The sequence below is a fragment of the Polypterus senegalus genome, chromosome 9, assembly GCF_016835505.1.
Source record: "Polypterus senegalus isolate Bchr_013 chromosome 9, ASM1683550v1, whole genome shotgun sequence".
Taxonomy (NCBI): Eukaryota; Metazoa; Chordata; class Cladistia; order Polypteriformes; family Polypteridae; genus Polypterus; species Polypterus senegalus.
In genome coordinates, this window is record NC_053162.1 from 135,135,619 (window position 1) to 135,156,347 (window position 20,729).

The 20,729-nt window shown below is 37.5% G+C and overlaps 1 long non-coding RNA gene across 2 annotated transcripts in view; it reads left to right on the forward strand.

The window, feature by feature from the left end:
• The first annotated feature begins 3,042 nt into the window (after positions 1-3,042).
• LOC120535006 overlaps positions 3,043-20,729 on the forward strand; it is a 96,435-nt gene continuing 78,748 nt past the window's right edge. For both annotated transcript variants that reach the window (XR_005634839.1, XR_005634840.1), the window contains exons 1-2: positions 3,043-3,139; positions 14,691-14,781. This is a non-coding gene — a long non-coding RNA (uncharacterized LOC120535006). The remainder of the gene's footprint in view (positions 3,140-14,690; positions 14,782-20,729) is intronic.

Consider the following 20,729-nt stretch of genomic DNA (forward strand, 5'->3'; position numbering starts at 1 on the left):
TGTAACCCCTACTTTCTCTGCTGTCTTTTTCTGGTTTTCTGTGGTGGTGATCTGCACCACCAACACCTGATCAAGGCACCCTGCAGTCCTTACATTGATGGTATTGAAGGGTAGAGGTCCACATGACCATTATCATCTTATTCTTCCACATGGAGCCTGAAAACCATGAGGACTGATTGAGATCATTTATGTTAGGTAGAATGCCTAGTGGGGGCTGGGTGGTCTCGTGGCCTGGAACCCCTGTAGATTTTGTATTTTCTCCAGCTGTCTGCAGTTTTCTTTTTTGTTTTTTTTTCTATCTTCCCTGGCCATCGGACCTTACTTTTATTCTATGTTAGTTAATATTGCCTAATTTTATTTTTAGATTTTTTCTTTTTCTTTCTTCATTCAGTAAAACACTTTGAGCTACATCATTTACATGAAAGTGTGCTATATAAATAAATGGTGTTGTTGTTAATTATTTTAATTTGCAATGCCCTAGATTAGGTAATTGCAATTTATTAGGCTTTATGGCAGTACCTGCAGGTACTACCATAAGGTGCTATATTAAGCAGCTGTTACCACTGCTCACTCATCATCTATCCTTCTGCTTCATTTTTGCTTAGAAAGTTAGTGGTGATCTCCTGACTCTCAATTTAGGCTTTATGTTATTATTTGACGTTTGGTATCTCAATTACAGATTTCATTAATTCTGGCTCTCTTTTTCAATTCTGACGTTTCTCTTTAGTTCTCCTCGTTCAAGTTTATTTTTAAGGTATTTTTTTGAACTCAGTATTTTAAACTTTGAATTTAGTATTCAGCAGTTTGGATTTTGTTTTGATTTTCTTATCTTTCTGTTTTTCCTTCAGTTTGGTTTTGTACTCTTATTATGATTTTGTCAAATTTGCTGTTTGTTTTTATTTCCTTTGATTTAATAAAAAAAAAATACAATTTAACTCAAAAAATATAAGTTCCTTTTGTACAGCCAGTGTCTTCAAAGTCTCTTTCATTTTAATGACAGCGGCCATTGAATGAAATTCTTCAGATACACACCAGAAGGATTCTCTGAATGTTTGTATCATAGTAGCTGTGAAATCCATTAAAGATGGGTTGAAATCTAAGCTATCAACGCAGACCTCAGAGTTAATGTTTGCAGTGCAACAAGCAATGTGTATGTCTGTTTTATATGCCATTTGGGATGGGATTCGATAAAGCAGTGTTAATGTTTGTGGTGCTCCACCTATTAGAATGACAAATGCAGTGCATTTTATTATTAAAAATGTTTGTGATGCATCACATTTTGGAGTGACAGAGATGTAGCAACCGAACTGAGAGATATTATTTTAGAAAACGAGAACATTAACTAATAACACAACAGATCCAGCCATTTTCTTTGAAATGATTACAAAGGAGAAAGGAAAAAAAGCACAACAATATTCAACCTTTGCCAAAGGCTTGCAGTAAAATGTGTTATAATTATAATTTACATTTTTACTAGTATTCTTCATTATTTTCTAATATTTCAGCTTAAAGATGATTTTGACAGCCTGACTCATGGCGTGCTGGACAATATATATTCAATGTTAAATAGCATCATTTTTTCATTGTTTTTTTCAGCTTGAGGTTGTCCCCCTGGCTTCTGTTTATTTTCCTTTTCTGTGTTTTCATAGTTTATTTTTAAACATTATTTTTCTTGTATTTGTTTATGTGTTTTCTATAAGTTTTGCCTTGTTTAATTAATATTTAGTTTCTATGGATTTTGTACAGTCCTTATATGTCCTGTGTACTTTGTGGGTGGAATCTGAAGAGGCGGGGCCAGCCTGATGTCACTAATAAAGGTCCGCCCTCAGCCTTTATATTCTGAAGCTGAGAGCGGAACCTTTACTGATTCATTGATGTTCACTGAGTACAGGAATTTGTAACTGATTTTTTGCCTCATTTTGCCTTTTATGCCATTTTTTTCTTCTTCATTTATTTATTTAAATTCTTTTTTATAAAGATTCTTTGTAGATTTGTTTATCAAGCCAAAGGTTTTATTTATGGATTTAAAAACTCTGCTCCCCATTTTTGGAGCATAGACTGGCCCTGAGGTCTGGCTGTGGAATTTAGAGGTCAGGCTACCTGTGGTGAGGTATTTTCTGAGCAGGCTAGGGAAGGCCTGGTTTGGTTTTGTGGGTCTTTCTGAGGTCTCACATCATTTTTCTATTTTGTGTGCTACTCTTTCATAACATCCAGAAGCACTCAACACTGTTCTGGGTAAATCTAAAAATAACCTTGGTTTCCCTGTTTACAGCAAATGTAGACCAATCTCCAACATGATATTTTTAATCAAAATTATGGAACAGTAACATAACATCCTCAAGCCCACCTAATCTAATTATAGTGGGCATATGCTGAAAACAATGACCACAATGCAGGACACACCCGTATTGGGCCAATTTATAATTTCTCATTAAAGTAAAACACATCTTTTGTATTTGAAGGGAAAACTGAAATACCTGGAGACATAACTTAAAGAGGATGAAAGAGAATGTGCTTGTTGCGATTTTCTGTAGCTTTGTTATTTTTTCTGGAATCAATGCATTTTTCATTATAATTTTGTAGGTTCTGAACTATACTCATTTCAGTTTCAGTTCAATTGTGTATTTTTCATTTTGTTCTGGGGATTACACTTTTAATTTACCATTATATTTTTGGTTTACTGTGACACCATGTTGTTTTTTAATGGGCACCGCCATTTGGGCTTCCCATTGCTAATACAATATGGTATTATCATTGAGTAGCATGGTGTAGGCTAATCAAACCTAAAGTTCAAAACAAGTGTTCATTTTTCCTTCATTTACATGTCAACCCTTCTCTTCCTCTCCTCTCTTTTGAATTTCCCACCCATTAAGTAAAATTATCAGAACAGAGCAATTCCTTACAACTAAGAACACAATAGATAATAAAACTAGTAATAAAAAAGAGAATAGAAGAATTATAAAAATATAAAAACTGAATAACATAATTTGTCTTTCAAATCTTAAACTAAGCTGCTGCATTCTGTCTTCACAGACATTTCCCCCAGAAGGTGTGTCATGTGATATCATTACGGAAACATTTAAACTGATATTGTGAGTCAGTCATTGTCCAACGTTGTGAATTCAAAGCAAACCCTTCAGTAAGTGCTTATTATTTTCAAACTTTGATATTACGATTTATCTGCTTTGCTTCTTAGACTTACAATCTTTTATCACATATTAGGCTTATGGCATAATAGTTTGAGCTTTGGTTACAACCTCTACTAGTATTTTGTTTGCAATTCATCTCCTGGTCCTTTTGTTTCCCTTAAAGCCGTGTAATATTGCAACAACTCTGGCAGAACAGGGGGCATGGTGTGATGGGATGGGATCAGTCTGGCACCAACTATTGTTCTAACATGCTGCCATTCTAAAAAAATGAAGTCTAAAAAACTGATGGCTACTATATTTTTGACAAATTTAAATCTAGATTTGGATCACTGCAACAGTATCAGCAGTAAAGAATAAAAAGAAAACTGTTTTATTTGATGCATCCCATTTTATGTCTGGTATTTGATCACACTGAGCTTTAGAACTAACTATGGATTACTTTGGCCATTCTAAAATTGCCCTGCAATCTTTTCATATTTATCGAACTTGAAAGAAATGTGAAAACATGGGGTCAGTTTTCATACAGATGTTTAGGGTAGACAAATACATCTGTACTTCCATATGATGCTGACACTTTAAATTCCTTGTTAAATGGCTTTTTTAATACATTTCTAAAATAATATCAAGAGAAAGTCAAACTATATTTTGTTCGGCAATGACTTAAAAAAAATGTTAGGCAAGCTTGTAAATAGTGCTTTAAAGATTAAAAGTAAAATCAGGAAAGTAGATGTTCTTGATAGAAATACGAGACCACTATAACTTACTTTTATGAGATTATTCATTAGCAGACAAAGCCAAGTTGCAGCTAAAGGCTACGTCACATTAGTCCACTTTACACAGTACTCTTTATTTACATAACTCTCGCAAATCTGAGACAGTTGGTGGCCCGCTCCCATGAAGCCTATTGCGTAATATGACATTTCCCAGTGACTCACTCTAACTGGTCTGTGACGCACTCTGATAACATCAAACAGTTCTGATTTTACCTTTAGTCATAGGGACGGACTCTGTTTCCACAAAAGCTGGCAACCAATGAATGCTAATCCAGAAATACAATGCATTGAATGCAACGACAAGGAATATGGAATGCATGTGTTTGACCTCACAAACAGAAGAGAGGCTTGTCTGTCTGATCACTGATGACACTAATAAATAAGGACAGGGGTAGTGACTGAACTCCCTGTATCTGTTCATCATGCATCCTGCTATTAGCTGTCACAAAAATGGGTGAGCATCTCTGTGTTGGAAGGTTGGCACTCAGTCAGTCAATGTAATTTTCAGTCGAGTAAATCGACGAGGTTCAGTAACAGGATTGCTATCGGCAAATCTGACATACTTTACAACTGTGATATGACATTGGTTTTAATCAAAATCTTGCAGGCTAGGGTTTTAAAGAAAAATTAAATGAGGGGCAACATTATGCCTGCTCTGGCAGCACTGCACTGGCTATTTGTTTGATTTAGAAATCATTTTAAAACTCTTTTTACTCGTTGCACTAAGAAATAGAAATGAAATCCTTTTGTTTTAAACATAAAAATCTTGGTACATGATGCTACCATTTATTTAGCAAGCAACTTTGGCAGATATTTTAAAAATAATGCCCTTTTTCATTCTAGTTTACTATTTTTAGTGTCTTCATATTAGGATTTACTGTTTTAAATTATGCTTGGTATGTTTTCATTTTACTATTTATTTCATGCTTATAAAGCATTTTGATGTGAATTCCTCAAGTATGAAATGTGTTAATCCTGTTCAGTTATTAATATTATTATTGCTGTTGTTGTTTGGACTAAGTGAGTTTAGAAAATAAGTGGACAGATGGATTTTTTTATTACATATTATTATTGATATGAAGGTGACCAAGATGTCATCAAATTTAACAGCCATAAGTCAATTAAAGAGATGGAGAAACTATTTGGTAAATTAAATGAATGATCCTAAACATGTATAAGCAAGTGGGTAAAGATCAGTACATTTAGTCTGAAAGTTCAATTGTTCAGAATTATTAAATGGCTAACTCAACAGAGGTTAGATAGCACAACACTAACACATTTGTGTCACACTTTCTTCTCTCACTCTCACTCTTTGTTTCTTGACGCCTGTCACCCTGTCTCACACTTTTTATTGCCACATAACAGCACATTGCATCACATGAACAGTTTGAGTTCATTAGTTTTCTCATTAATCCAGCCTGCAGGCTTCTTTTCAGGATTTGTTCCTTGGTCACTCTTCCTAGTCTCTAGTAGTCTTATATTGTTTTTTATTTCATGTTTGTAACCTTTTTTTTAGCCAACTCTTTGACTATGTTTTTCTCATTAGTTTTAATTTTGCTTGCTCTCAATTAGATAACTTAAATTAGCATTGTAAGAACAAGAAGACACAATAAGAAGGGTTGGGAGATCCACAGGCAAAAGCTGTATAATTGAATATCGAAAATAAGCAAAATGCGATTTAATAGCGTTAAAGAAAGTTTCTGTTATGAGTCTGATACTGAACTGACTAGAGGATGGTGGAGCTACTGGTAAAAATGGATTCCGGCAGGAAGTGGCATGTCCAGGTGGATGGACACCAGATGTGATGTCGGTGTTGTAAAACCCATCAATCTTCTGGTCTTGAGTGGATTCTAGGCAGAGTAGTGGCTCTGAGACTAGGGATCTGTGCCAGCAATGGAAAGTTGCTGGTTCAAAACAAGTAAATGCCAGAAGTGATTCCATTTCATAGGGCCCCTGAGCGAGGCCCTTAACCTGCAATTGCTCCACACTGAGTATTACGTTAACCTGCATCTAGATCTGCAACCAGGATCTCCAACTTGCAGGGAGAACTCAAGGGTTGGTTGCAGGATTGGCACTCCAGCCACTGTAAAAAAGCCTCGCACTGTTCGATTCCATGCAAACTAGTGTGGTGTTGAGGTGTCGCCTGCTGCATGACTGTACTCGGGTCCTAATCTGGGATCGTGTGAGGGGTTTGGCTATGCGTTATATCAGTGTATGCTCCCAAACATCTCTTTCTTCTGGTCTGAAGAGGGAGGAAAAGAGAAGGCATTATCACACATCGCCAACCTCTGGAATGGTGGAGAAAGACCATCACCAGAGCCGTCAAATTGTTCCCTAAGTGCACACACGTGACAGCATTTTCCTGCTATGCTTCCAGAACTTTCCACACTGAACCCTGATTTAACTGAAAATACAAGTGACTCATGCAAAGCCTCCAAGACCACATATACTGGAGTGTGAACTGAGAGGAACAGGGGCTGAAGACATGGCACTGGATGATGTCTTCAGCAGGAAGTGGCCTAACAGCTTGTAGCTAACTCTTTAGAGCATTGTCTATTAAATTATTGTTTATCAAATAAAGGAAATGTTTAGTTTACTTTCAATGACACAGCAGTTTTTTTGGGTTAGGCATGTCTGATGACTACATAGCCATTACCTGAGATTAATTAAAGTTTGATTTCTGTTTTAGAGACTTCAGGTTTGTAGTGATCACACTATTATTGAAACACTCTTCCCTGGATTCTTGTGTGTTTGGCTTTTGATCTGCCTAGGTTTATTTGCTTAGAGCTTTATGTTTATTTCCTCCTCATGCATGGACCACCCAGCAGTAATTATACTCCATCCATTGTTTGTGAAAGCCCAGTAACTTACCTTTTTCATCCAATGTTTCATCTTGTGGATGTTTCTCACAAGAATGAATCCACCCCTTAACTAGATCTCCAGCCATTTTAGTTCTTTCCCACTTAGCAAAGGCTTTCAAACTCAAGAACATCCTACTAAAATAGATGTATTAAATATGGATTAAGTAAGAGGAGGTGGAATTTTCACTTGGTAAGGTCCGTGCATGCAGCAATATGAGATTTATTAGCTAGTGATGTTACTCAGTCACACAGGTTACTCACAGCACCAGCAATCTAGGTTCAAATGTCAACTCAGTCACTGTCTGTGCAGAATATGTTCACTCCTCCATGTTCGAATGGCCTTCCTTTTAAAGATCTACCTACTACAATGATTTGTGAATCTGGGCTTGCCACACGAGTAAGGAGAGTAGACTGCTATCCAAACTGGATTTGATTTCTTGTTTGCACCAAATAATATTAGCATGGGCTACAGCATCTTGTAACCCAATAATAGAATTATCAGGCACAATAGAACTGACGATATTTCAATAGTAAATTAAATCAAATCAGTTTATTTACTTGGTGAAATTTTAGGGTAGGACAGTGTTTAGGTCCAGAGTCCTGTGTTCAGATCTCCATATGGTCACTGTTGTTTTGGAGCTCCTCCATATGCCTGTGTGTGTTTTACTCAATTCCAAAGATCTGCAGGTTGGCTTGACTGGTAACTGCAAATTATTAAGGTCTGTGGCAGTGTGCCCCACAATGGACTGGCACCCATTCAGGGGTTGGTCACTGCTTTGAGTGCTCAAATGCTAAGATGGCCCCCTGCACTGATTCATTGTGATGGATTTATTTAATATAATTGTATTACTTGAAAGTAATTGCTTTATTAACTTAGCATCATTTTAATATTTACTAAATACAGCATTAGCTAGCATTCACAATTATTTAACTGGAAAATCATCACCCAGGATGGTCATTTTATAGGTGACAAAAGGCACCTATAAAAAATAACCTGTTTTGAACATATGCAGTCAAACTCTACTTGCTGCTTTGCAGCATTTTTATTTTGTCTAGATGCCAAGTCTGTCTGTCCACTTTGGATTATTTGCCTTCACTCTCAGTGACTGCATTGAGTGGGTAGCTAAGGAGAAAAAGAAAACATAGATCTCAAATCCCTTTGCTGCTTTCCTTAATAAATTGCCATGGGTGAAATTTTGTAATGAATCATAAAGGCAGGACAGGGATGGTGCCAATTCAGAATGGGTATAGAACTTGATGAGCTGAGGCTTTCAGCAGACTTCACTGATATCACAGCTTATATTCTACCATCCGGCAGGTGTGGCACACGCTGTACTAACACCATGTCACATGCTAGCACATGCTTCTGCTCCTGAGTGTTTCTTTTAACACATGAGATCATGGTTTTATTTGCTGCATGTGCCCAGTTTTAATTCTATATCTATAATTATTTCCAGTGCTGTCAATGCTATGTTTGTTCAGCAGCGAGACAGTAAACCTAGTGTCTAAAGTATTTTTAGACCATGAGCTTGCCTCTGAAGAGCTTACTCCTGTCTTTAAATCCTGCACTCCTCTTCTTCCTTTGGTCTTTTTTAGCCTGTGTGGTCACTGTCTGTCCATTCTAATCCCTCGTACAGGTTGCCCTGACCCATATTCATATTATAGCCGCATTCCCTCCCACCCCCAATGTCATGTCTGTTTGCGCAGTATACCCTTAAGACTCCAGACTGGTGCTTTAAGCCAAACCATTTTAACAAATCCCCATTTGGCTGCACTTTTGCTAAAGACCCTGATCATTAGAGAGAGAGAAGGAAAGAGAGATGTCTGGCAAGCAGCCCGGCACAAAGTGGCCCAGTAATAGCTGTCTAACTATCCTGCAGTCACCACCTGAGCCCTTGTCTGAAGCTCCTATATCAGCCATGGCACTTGGCTCCTATTGTTTATTTTTCCAGATTCTCCCGGAAAAAATATCTGATGAGCTTAATTGGTTTTAATTCTGATGGTAATTTTTCTGAAAGGTACTGTAAAATGTTTGATTCATTTATAAGAGCATTGCAGTTTAAAACTGACAAAATTACAGGATATGAAACATAGATTCTCTAATGACCCTAAGGGGAGCTGCAGCCTATCTCAGCATCATCAACCTCAAGGCAGGAATCAATCTTGCGTGTGGCACAAGCTCCATTTATACACACACCCACACGCACACTTGGCTAATCTCTATTTGCCATATCACTAACAAGCATAATTATGCGGTGGAGGGGGATACCCATAGTTTCTTGCCTACTTACTTTTTTAGGCCAACAAGAGCTCTTCAGGCATCTCTGTCTTGTGCAACTCTTTCCACTTGTCCCCAGGTCAACACATTCTCTTGGCATCTTCTTCCAGGTTCTGGCACTAGATGTTTCTTGGCCAGCCTCTGTTCCTCTTTTCCTGGGGATTCCATGTAAGGACTTGTCTTGTGATGCTTGAGACTGGCCTACAGAAGATGTGGCCTATCCACCTCCAACACTGCTGGAGAATCTATTCCTCTACTTGCTCTTGTCTTATTTGATGCCACAGTTCTTAGTTTCTAATGGTATTGGCCAGCAAACCCAGAGGACCATTCTCAGATGGATGATAATATATGGGCATTTTTGGTAGTGGTTGCAGAGGTCCTTCATGTCTCAGCTCCATAGAGCAGGACTGGCTTTACATTGGAATTAAAGAGCATGATCTTGCTGGTGATGGATAGGTAACCTGGATCCCCAGAAATTCTTCAGTTGGAGGAAAGCTGCCATTGCCTTGCTAATCCTGGCCTTAATATAAGCATCTGTCTTACCCTACGTATCAGGGGTCCTGCCAAGATAGGTGAAGCTTTCCACCTCTTCTAGTACTTCATTTTCCAAAGTAATAGAGAATGTACTAACAGAATTGGCCTTGAGGACCTTGCTCTTCCCTCTATGTATGTTAAGTCAAAGGTGATCAGAGTTGTCTGTGATGACCCTGGTCTTCTCCTCACTCTGTTGTTGGAGGTTGGGGAATCCCATGGTACCCACAGAGGAAACCATATAGCCACGGAACTGTGAAATAACAGAGCTAACCACTATGTCACCCAAAATAGACAAACTACTTTATAATATTAACAGTCAGCTTGCATTTTTGGACATGTACAGTCAAAGTAAAAAGTATGTGAACCCTTTGGAATTATCTGGTTTACTGCATGAATTGGTCATAAAAAGTGATCTGATCTTCATCTAAGTCACAGGTACAGATATACACAATGAGCTTAAGCCAATGACGCACAAAAAATTCTACTCTTTCATGTCTTTATTTTACAAATGCATTCAACGTTCACAGTGATAGCGGAAAAAGTTAGTGAACCTTGGGATTTAACAACTGGTTGACCCTCCTTTGGCAGCAATGACCTCAACCAGGTGCTTAATATAACTGTAGATCAGACCTGCACATCGTGCAGGGGTAACTTTAGCCCATTCTTCCCTGCAGAACTGCCTCAACTCTTCCATATTCTTTGGTTGTCTTCTGTGTATGGCTCTCTCTCTTCAAGTCATTCCACAGCATCTCAATAGGATTGAGATCTGGGCTCTGACTGGGCCACTCCAAAAGGCGGAATTTGTTCTTCTGAAGCCGTTGTGCTGTGGATTTGCTGCAATGTTTGGGGTCATTGTCCTGTTGCATCACCCAGCCTCTTTTGAGCTTAAGTTGACAGACAGACATCCTTACATTATCCTGGAGAATCTGTTGATAAACTTGTGAATTCATTTTCCCCTCAATGAAGGCAAGCTGCCCAGGCCCTGATGCAGCAAAGCAGGCCCAAGTCATGATGTTCCCTCTACCATAGTTTATTGTAGGGATGATGTTTTGATGTTGATATGCAGGGCTCTTTTTACACCAAATAAAGTTCTGCTTTTTCCTCCCAAACAGTTCAATTTTGGTTTCATCATTACACAAAACATTTTCCCAGTACCATTGTGGAGTGTCCACGTGCTCTTCTCAAACTTCAGGCGTTCAGCAATGTTCTTTTTTGATAGCAGTGGCTTCCTTCTTGGTGTCCTGCCATGGACTCCTTTCTTGTTCAATGTTTTGCGTATAGTTGACTCATGAACAGAGATGTTAGCCAATTCTAATAATTTATTCAAGTTCTTTGCTGTCACTCTAGGGGTCTTCTTTACCTCATTGCTGACTTTGCGTTGTGCTCTTGGGGTCATCTTGGCAGGGCTCCCACATCTAGGCAGAGTAGACACAATACCAAATTTTCTCAATTTATAGACAACTTGCCTAACAAGTACACTGATGAATATCTAAAATCTTTGAGATATGTTACATATGAGAAGCATTTCTCCTTGTTGAAAAAAAATCCATTTTTTTTTTGCTAATTTTTCAGGGGTAAATATAACAGTAAGGAAGTTGAATGTTGACTTCTCTCGGGCCATTTTTAATTAATAGAAGATGATGTGCCATTGACACAACGTGGACGTCTATAACATAAGTGCCCTCTGTTTATAAATGAGTACTGCAAAATTAAAATTTGCACTTTAGACATGTGCATTTGGCATGAACACATAGTTTTATTTACTGAACATGCCCAGTTAGCTTGAAATGTGATGTTCAACTTTTGTTTACTAGAACTGCTTTGAAAACCTATCTACCATTCAGCAAGCATAGGTTTGTGAGGAAAAAGCATGTCTACTAAAGACTTATTGTATTGTTCCTTATATTGTGCCATCTCAAATCAGAGTCCCTGGGATTTCAATGACTGGGGAAAAAAAGCAAAATATGTGAAGAGATATTTGAACATGAGTCCCCAGTAGAGCATTAATTTTACAAATCACAACTAGCTTACTTGTTGCAAGTTTCATTTAGATGCAACATTCATTCACAAAAATACAATTTTTGTATATTGTAATTTTGTTCCTTGCTGGTCTATGGAATTGATTGAATGTATAATAGTATTTATTCTGCTTCTCTCTTTTTTACATAAGCTTCATCATGCAAAGCAGGATCATGCACTCTCTTTCTAGGAGTCAAATGTAGCTACTCTCTGCTATCAGTCTGAATACTGCAATTGCCATCAATTCTCCTTTTCCTGAGTAACCCTCTCATTAGTCCAAAACCATTTGGACTTTTTTATGTCCCACCGTTCTTGAAGTCCAACCTTCATCAGTGCTTTTATCAACAGTACTGTCTCCACACACATTTTTAACCATACTGAATGTTTGGTACTGATTCTTATTTAAAAACAGTCTAAAATCCCAGCACAACATCATTTAAGGGCAAAGTGCACATGCACTGGAAAAGCTGATTGTTATGCAGCATTGTATTAGCAACGGGGGCATTTCAAATTAAACATACAATAAACTAACTTCCAAGGGAGACATTTTCCTATTCATTCCTAACCACAAATATCTTCATAGATGATCTGCCAAAAGACAAATGAGTGTCTTCATTTGGTGTTAGATGAACATGAACCTATGCCTCTACTCAGAACTGGAAAGGAATGAAATTCTCTCAGTTCACTCATCTTCATATTAAGATGAAATTAGATGGATGCCATTTTAAAAGCTGCTATAAAGATCAAGTCATCATGTTGTGTGCCTCACGAGAATCCACTGCTGGTAAATCAATATCTGTCGAGGCATAAGAAATTTATATATCCGTATGGATGGATTTCATATAAGCAGAAGATACAGAGATAGCTATGATGATTGCCCTTAAGGAGTGCTTAAAGTTCAGGAGCATAATGGTGCTGTGGAAGACCAGGTGTTGGGGGCTTTGCTAGATATTCACTGGCAGTGTGCATTCATCTGTGAACATCTTTGTGACGCATTACCTTTGTGACTGGACAGCACACAACAACATTGCTCGTCTAAATGATGTTGTATGTATCTATTATTTAATCGCAATGATATTATGCAACATTTTTCTCCATTCATACATTATTTATCCCATATTACTCCAGGCTAGGTTTGCTTGGATGTGTGTTTTACAACAGATTTTTACTCACTTTTGTAAAAACATAACCAAAATATTCTGGCGCACAGAATATCCTAGAACTTTGCTTCATGTTTTTACTTTCTTTACTTTAGCAGCTCTGCATAAGTGGTCTACAGTTTATTTCTAGTCTGCGCTCAGGCTTTGTGATTTAATTAATCTAATTTCCTTTTTATGCCATGTCTTCTTGTCCACCTCTTCCACACACATTTACCTAGTGTCATTTTTTTCCCTTTTCGTTCCTGTTTATCCTTGTTTATTCATAGGACATTCTTTACTTTTCTGTATTCTTCATTTCCTTTTATTAACATGGCTCACTCTCTACTTTTCCTTCAGCCTTAGCATAAAACTGTCTCATTAGGTAGATCAAAACACACTACTGCGTACTTCTAAGTCTCATGACTCAAAAATATCCTACAGCCATGTTTATGGTCACAGTCATATCTATGCTGCATTGTGCACACATATATTCCTAATTTTTATCTATCCCTTTTACATTTCCAATGCACTGTACCTAAAATGAAACATGCAATATTCATAATGGAAAAAAACACACTATACAGACCCGAGTAATTCATTAAATGTCACAGTTTCATCATTTATGTCTCAACATAATGAAAATATTAGAAAATACCATTATATATGTGTGATCAATGGCTGCATAGCTGGGGTTGGTTCAGAATGAAAACTTCACTTTAAACAACAAGCAGTGGTTAAAATGTAGTTTACCTCCACAACCTTGCCTAAACAGAAGTATGTTAGTGAGAAATTTATTAAGACATTTTTAAAAGCTCAAGAAAATAATCTCACTCTTAGTTCAGTTGGCTGACTAAACTCAGTTATTTTCTAGGAAAAAAAGCTGTCACTAATTAAAATGAACAGCAGAGGGCATCAAATTGAGGCAATCAACTTTGTCAAAACCCTCTCAAGGTTTAGAGCAGTTTCTTACTGAATTATCTCCAGGACACCACCTACACACTGTTCTACAACGTGATATCCTGCTTGCATGCTACTTCTTCATTCTCCCTTAGTAGTCAGCAGAGCCTTCATGTCGACTAATAGAGCATGACAAACCTAGACAGATGGGTAAAAAATGAGAAAACAGAAGCAACTTCTAAATGAAAATTCTCCAAAAACGACAAAGTTCAACGATAAATGAGGGGGCTGACTACTTCAAAGTATGCTGTTTGAATAACTCAGTCAGATGTGCGTCTTAGTTACTGAATTACTAAAGTGCAAACCTGCCAGGCTGAGGATGGCCTTTTAATCTGGAAGTCTCTGGGACGCCAGGCAGTGAAGCATGAAGTACACACTGCCAAGGCATATGCCAATGTTACAGTTCCTGTGAGAAACTACTTTACAAAATAAAACACAAATAGACCTAATATGTGAAAAATGGTTGCCAAAAATGAACTGCTTCATTATTTGTAAGGAATTTCTTTTGATGACAGGTGAGAATATTTGTCTTTCTATATGTGCTCATTCTAAAATGGAGCTGACTTCACTCACATTGCACTGTGGACAGAGATAGTTTTCATTTGAAGGCTTTGTTAGATTTGCTCCAGATTTTAGTTATCACACAGTAGAGTTATGCCTGTGTCCTCCTGTACCTATCCATTGGTTTTTCATTTATGTTTCACACTGGCTGAGCTGCCACCATTGCCTTACTCTGTGGTGATGAGGAAATCTCGAAAAGGGCCAGCTAGGGCTACTGTTTTATAATGATAACACCGAATGTTAAACTCTTCATCTCTAAAGTCACCTGAAGCTGGAGTTATTTAAAACAATACTAGGTTGTTTGATGGGCTCATTGCAAGCTGATGAACCCATAAAGAAATGTATTATTGTTTCTTGTTTTGCTACTTAATTTTAAGCTTGTTTGAGCTTGATTTCTTGATTTTGTCCATGCAATACAGAAACAAAGATATGAGATCTCTGGACATGCATAATTAAGCACCAGAACACACTGACGGTCCTACTGCTAAAAGAATGGAATGAAATTAAAAGGTCAGTATTTTACTTCTTGAATAATTTTACCATTATATCTCATTAGTGCATTAAATCTAATATAAACCAAGTGCCAAAAGACAATTATGCTACCAATTTTGCAAAAATTCTCCCACTCCAGCAAAAGGGCTCATATAAAATGGCTAATTATGGACAAATCCACCAGATGGCACCTTTGTGCTTAGTAAGCATATACCAGCTTCTTTCATAGATTTCTGTCTTTTTTGAGCATTGCTTTCCATTTTGTATTGTGATTGATCCTTCACTATTGATGCTGTGAGGATATGTCCACCTTGTAACATTATTCATCCATTTTCCTATCTTGTTTAGTCCAAATCAGAGTTGCAGGGATTAAGACCAGATTCAATTCAATTCAGTTCAATTCATTTTGGTATAACACTCTTCACTGAATGGCGGCTGTAACAAGGTCACAGGTAAACTACAATTACAAATTTTACACATGACTAAATATGTAATGCATACACATAAAGGTCCAATTAAGCTTAACAATAAGTAGAACAAAGCAATTTCAAATGTATTAACATAAGTGGAATTTAACAATAGTGATTTATGGCCATCTGACAATAGAGAAGAGGAAAACAAAAACTTCAATTTGCAGCACCTCTGGCAAAAATAAATCCCTGGAGAGTCCACAGTTGGTTATGATGCAAAGTCAGTCACAGTCATGGGCATGGAGTTTTTGACCAACTGACTGCCACCCTTTCATGGACATTCTACAGAATAAGATTGTGCAGGGCCATCTAATATGGTGGCAGAATTTTTACATCTGTTCATTCCAGTACTCCTAGTATCTCTGGTGTCTTTTCCAGGAACAGGAAAAGAACTTGAAAGTATAGCAGTGGTACCAATTGCTGCAGCATGCCACAGAAAGAAGCAGAATGGAGGAGGGATTGTATCAGTTTTTAATTATTGTAATTTAATCAGGGTATGTCAGACCAAAGTACTGAGTCTTCTGCCAGGACTTTCAAGCTGAGATCGAATGGGCATCACTAAATAAAAGCTCAATGTCACACTGATGTTCTACTAATTGTTGGAATTTTTATTAGACCAGCATCTTCAGATCTTAATGCAGGCTGTGGTGTTTGTGTAATGAAATCTTCAGGCAGGTAAGTAAGACTTAGGTCATTTAAAGTTTTATATGTAAGAAGAATTTGAAATTAGCCCTAAGCTTAACTGGAGGCCAGTGTAATGACTTAAGAACATGAGTTATGTAGTTGACAACTTTATATTCAACAATTTATGGTGCATTGCAAACCAGCAGCCACCCATACTGGCCAGTTTACAGTAGTGCCATTTTTGTTTCTTTGTAAGTTGAAGCAACTCTCAGGAATGATGCTGTCAATCGAGTTTATTTCTGGCATTAGAGCATTTCTTCCTGTTATTTTGTTTGGTGCACTATGAGGTAGTGCAAAAACCACAATGACTTTTGAAAATGGAGAGAGAGAACAGGAGTGATAGCCTGTGCCTGGACTCCACACAGAAAAATATAAAGGACTGAGCTACAAAACTGATAGAAAGTTATGGATGGTAGTTCAGTCGCTAGAGTGTCTCTCTATGTCTAGAACAGTAAGGCTGGAGTTATACTTCACGCGACGTGACGCATGCTGCAGCGGACGCTCCTGCTACGCAAGCGTTGTAGTGTTCATACTTGCGCGTGTACTTTACGTAAATCTGGAGGAATCCACCAGGTGGCAGTGCGAGATATTATCACAGTGAGAACATGTTCGGCTTCTGTGTGTTGTGAATTGCCTAGAACACTCATTAAATTCTGCTGACACCTTACCAGAATATCTCTGAAAAGGATGTTTCTTGATTAAATCCATCAATCCAGGGATGTGTCCATTCCAGCAAGCATTGGGCACGAGTGAGAAACAGTCCCTTGATGAGGCCTCAGCTCATCGCAAGGTGAATACAAGCACTCGTATACAATAGCATCATTTTAGCGGCACCAAATCCCCAAATCTGCATATCTTTCGAAGGAAACTGGGGCACAGTGTGGAATACAAGCAGGAAATACCAGCAACATAACTCTCTGCAAGACAGCAGTGCTATCGCTCCACCACCGCGACACCCCCATGTGTTTAATTATTAACAGTATTCATTATTTAAACGAAATTATATGTAAAATGTAACATACACACTTTAATGCATTTCATCATGAAAGTGATATCAAATATAAATCTAAAGATTCTAAATGTGCAGAGAGTTGGAATATCATATATTTAATTTGTTCTGTGTGGTCATCTATTGCTGCTTGCAGCTGGTGTCAGGTCCAAGAAGCTCGTAGCGATTAAAAACTGGGATGATGTTTACGATGGTCTGCATTAATGATAAAGTAAACTACGAGGTTAAAGTGGACATTTCGAGATTGAAGCCGAAATTTCCACTTTAATCACAAAATACACGTTTTCACCGTGTCCTTTATTTTTTCTCAGTGGCTCAAATATAACGCTATACATTATATTGCTGTTGTTAAGTTGCAAAAATAAAAAAGACGGCACAAAAGATGGTATATGAGACTTTTAAAATGTATCGTGTCATTACGCTCGGGAATATGTAACGCCTGAATATAAAAGCACCACGAATGCATCTGTTTGTCGGCATTTTGCTTCACCACATCAAAGCATTCATCCTGTAGGATCTGCATAGAGGCTTTCTGTCACATGTAGATAGTAAACAGAGACGCTGACATCACGTTCCGACTTTTAGCACACTGCGCCCCCCGACTTTTTGCTGGTATTGCAACTCGCGCATGCGTTGCGTTAATTTCTGAGGACCTGCTCAGAGGACGCATGAAATGAACGCTGGGAACACGTGGCAGCCATGATGCGGGCGCGTACGCGTTCGGAGCGTGAAGTATAAATCGGCCCTAAGGGATTTATAGTTAGGTGTAAACAGTGCACAGTTTAATGCCTTTTATTACTGCCTTATACTCTGTTCATTTTGTAATTGTTAAACAAAACACTTCCTGAAACCACTACATTCTGCTGTCCCTTCTTTCCAAACCAATTAATGGATCACTACAATATGTTACACAGGGTGTGAAATGATTGCTAGTTTTCTCAAAAATCTCCATTAATGTTCCTTTCATATGCAAGATTTTATCAGAATATAATTTAGCCAAATTACCTGTACACCTGGCATTAAAATCTCCAGTGTTTGTGCACATTAATCTGTACAGTGCAGCACAACACACCACCGCTACAGAACTAAGCTGTAGTTAAAATAGGAATGATCTGCTCACAATAACCCAACAAGAAAATGTGAAAAGAATGTAGCCATAAAGATGCCAAAGACATGACAGTCTCAGGAAGGAGATGCATAATAACAGCTAGTAATTTGAAACTCTGCTCGCTTTTTAAAACTGCACAGGTGTCTGTGCTGCTTACCTGACTACTGCCGCCATCTTACACGAATCTTTTGTCTTTTCTGTGAACTTTAATGCTGTATGTGCAGAGAAAACACGTTCGCATTTCCACTTGTGTTAAATGCGGCTGTCACTGATGGAAATGCTGTAGTGCTGAATTCAGAGGCTAATGAAGATACTTCTGTAGTCAAGGTATGAAAAACATGCCTGCAAGTGATTAATTCTGAATTAAAAATACTTCTTTTTTATTTTCAGAAATATGTAAAAACTGTGTGCATAAATTAAAAAATAAACTTAAATCCAGTTGAGTAACGAGCAGCTTTTGTTGTTATCTTCCTAATTCTTCCATGTGAAGCCTGAAAACCATGAGGACTGATTTAGATTATTTATGTTAGGTAGAATGCCCAGTGGGCCTTGGAACCCCTGCAGATTTGTTTTTCTCTAGCAATCTGGTGTTTTTTCTCTGTTGTTTTTTCAGTCCTCCTGGCCATCGCACCTTACTTTAGTCTTTGTTGTTTAGTATCGCTTAATATTATTTTTATTTTTATATTTGTATTTTTTATAAACTTGCCTCATCTTTTAACACCCTATTAGCTGCATAATTTTTTTGAAAATGTGTTATATAAATAAATGTTGTTACCAAAAATATCTGCAGTGACAAATTCTGAATTTTAGAAATCACTCATTATTATTTATACTTAAAATGGCAACTTATTTTAAGTTATGATTAAGAAATATAGGCATTAGTAAAATACATTTTATTTAATAAAACATAAAGGCTGTCCAGGATTTTAAATCACCTGTAGCTTGCAAGTGGTATTTGGTACACATATACTATGTGACGTCTACTATCTGCTATTGGGGTGATGATTGACCTCCAAGGTTATTCCTCTTTTTATTTTTATTTTATTTTATTGTAAAATCAACTCTCAGCAGCAGCCAGCAGGTAGGCCATGTGGCACATATAAGGGTGCCATTCTCATCCCTATCACCTTCACCGTCACTTCCCCTACCTATCATATCTTAAATCATTCTTAAGGCAGATTGAATACTTAAGTGCAAACTTAAGTTAAAAATGAAGAAAAACGTAGTAAGTAATTGCAACACAAACAATGACTTAATCCGTTTTAACGCGAAAAAATGCTGATGAAAGAAGAGAAGAAGTGGGCCACTATGGTAGAGAAAAGAAGAGCTGCTCAGGAAGCAGCAAGTGCATCAACCTCTGAGCAAATGAATGCTAAACATACAGAGAAAGAGTATGAAAACTAGGAATGTTCAAGAAGTACAGGCAATGTAATCTCATTAGCAGCTAGTAGGCTTTTCTTAATAAACATAAGTTCAAAAATATGCACCATTGTCAAGTCAGCAGCAAAAGAACAAGTGAAGAAATACCATGGCCTGTGGAGGGTTTGCTGGGAGATCTTGGAGGAATAAAGGGTGACAACTACTGATCTAAAACACTTAGTGTGCTGAAATATGCACTTTTGTAAGAAAGTCATATCATTTTAAAAAGTATTCTCCATTGAATAGGAAGTCAGTGTTGTTAAGCCACTGGAAAAGTCGTTGTGTTGGTTGCTTTTTGTGGAAATCAGTCATATCTCTGGCAGCAAATCTAAGGATGCATGGCTGATTTTTGTTGCTTTCACAACACACAGAGTAGATGGACCTTCACACTTGTGGAAGGCTGACTCTGAGTTATATCACAGATCTCCACTATTTCCCCAACCTAGATTGAAACTCAGTGACACCAATGTTAATAGTAAGCCATCTGAGCCAATTCACCGAAACAGAGCACCACATCATCAATCAATAAATCAATAAATAAATAAATTCATATAGAATTTAAAAAGCCGCAGTCCTCCCTAGATCACTAAAATAAATCATATAATAAATACAAAATATTTCTTAGTATAATGCTCCACCCAAATAAAATAAGTACAGGAGTCAAGCCCTGACTGAATATGGCCTCCATATTTTGAACTTGGCTATCAATACAGAAAAAGCTGGACAGAGAAAATTGGAATGTGAAATAAATGTCACCTGTTGTTTGAAACACAATAAACTCAGGTGGAAGAAACCATTCAAATTTACAGAACTGATTGCAAACATTTCCCAGTTTAAACCAAAAATAAAGCTAAAGCAGCAGTCTATTATGTGTGACTCTGCTATAAAGTGGGTGACAGTGAGTATGCGTTGCATTACTGAAATGTTCTTATGCCAACGGGATAACCCTATTGTCAATATGAACCTTAATATTTAGATTCACTGTTTAATGTCCATTTTAATATATATGCAGTGTGTGACCATTTAAAAAGTTTATTTTTACTGATATGGGCAAAAAGTTTAAAAAGCCAATATAGCTCTTTAAGAATTTCAAAAGGTGCCCATGAAGCCTTCTGATTTTATTCCCCTTTCCTATTAGGAGCTGCTTCAGATCACTCACTGGTTTTCTATGCAAAAAGCAGAAATCTCTGCTTATAACAGTGACACTTGACGGCATAGCTCTCTGTGTTGCTGACATAAACTACGACAAAATCCCTGACATAACATGAATTCATCG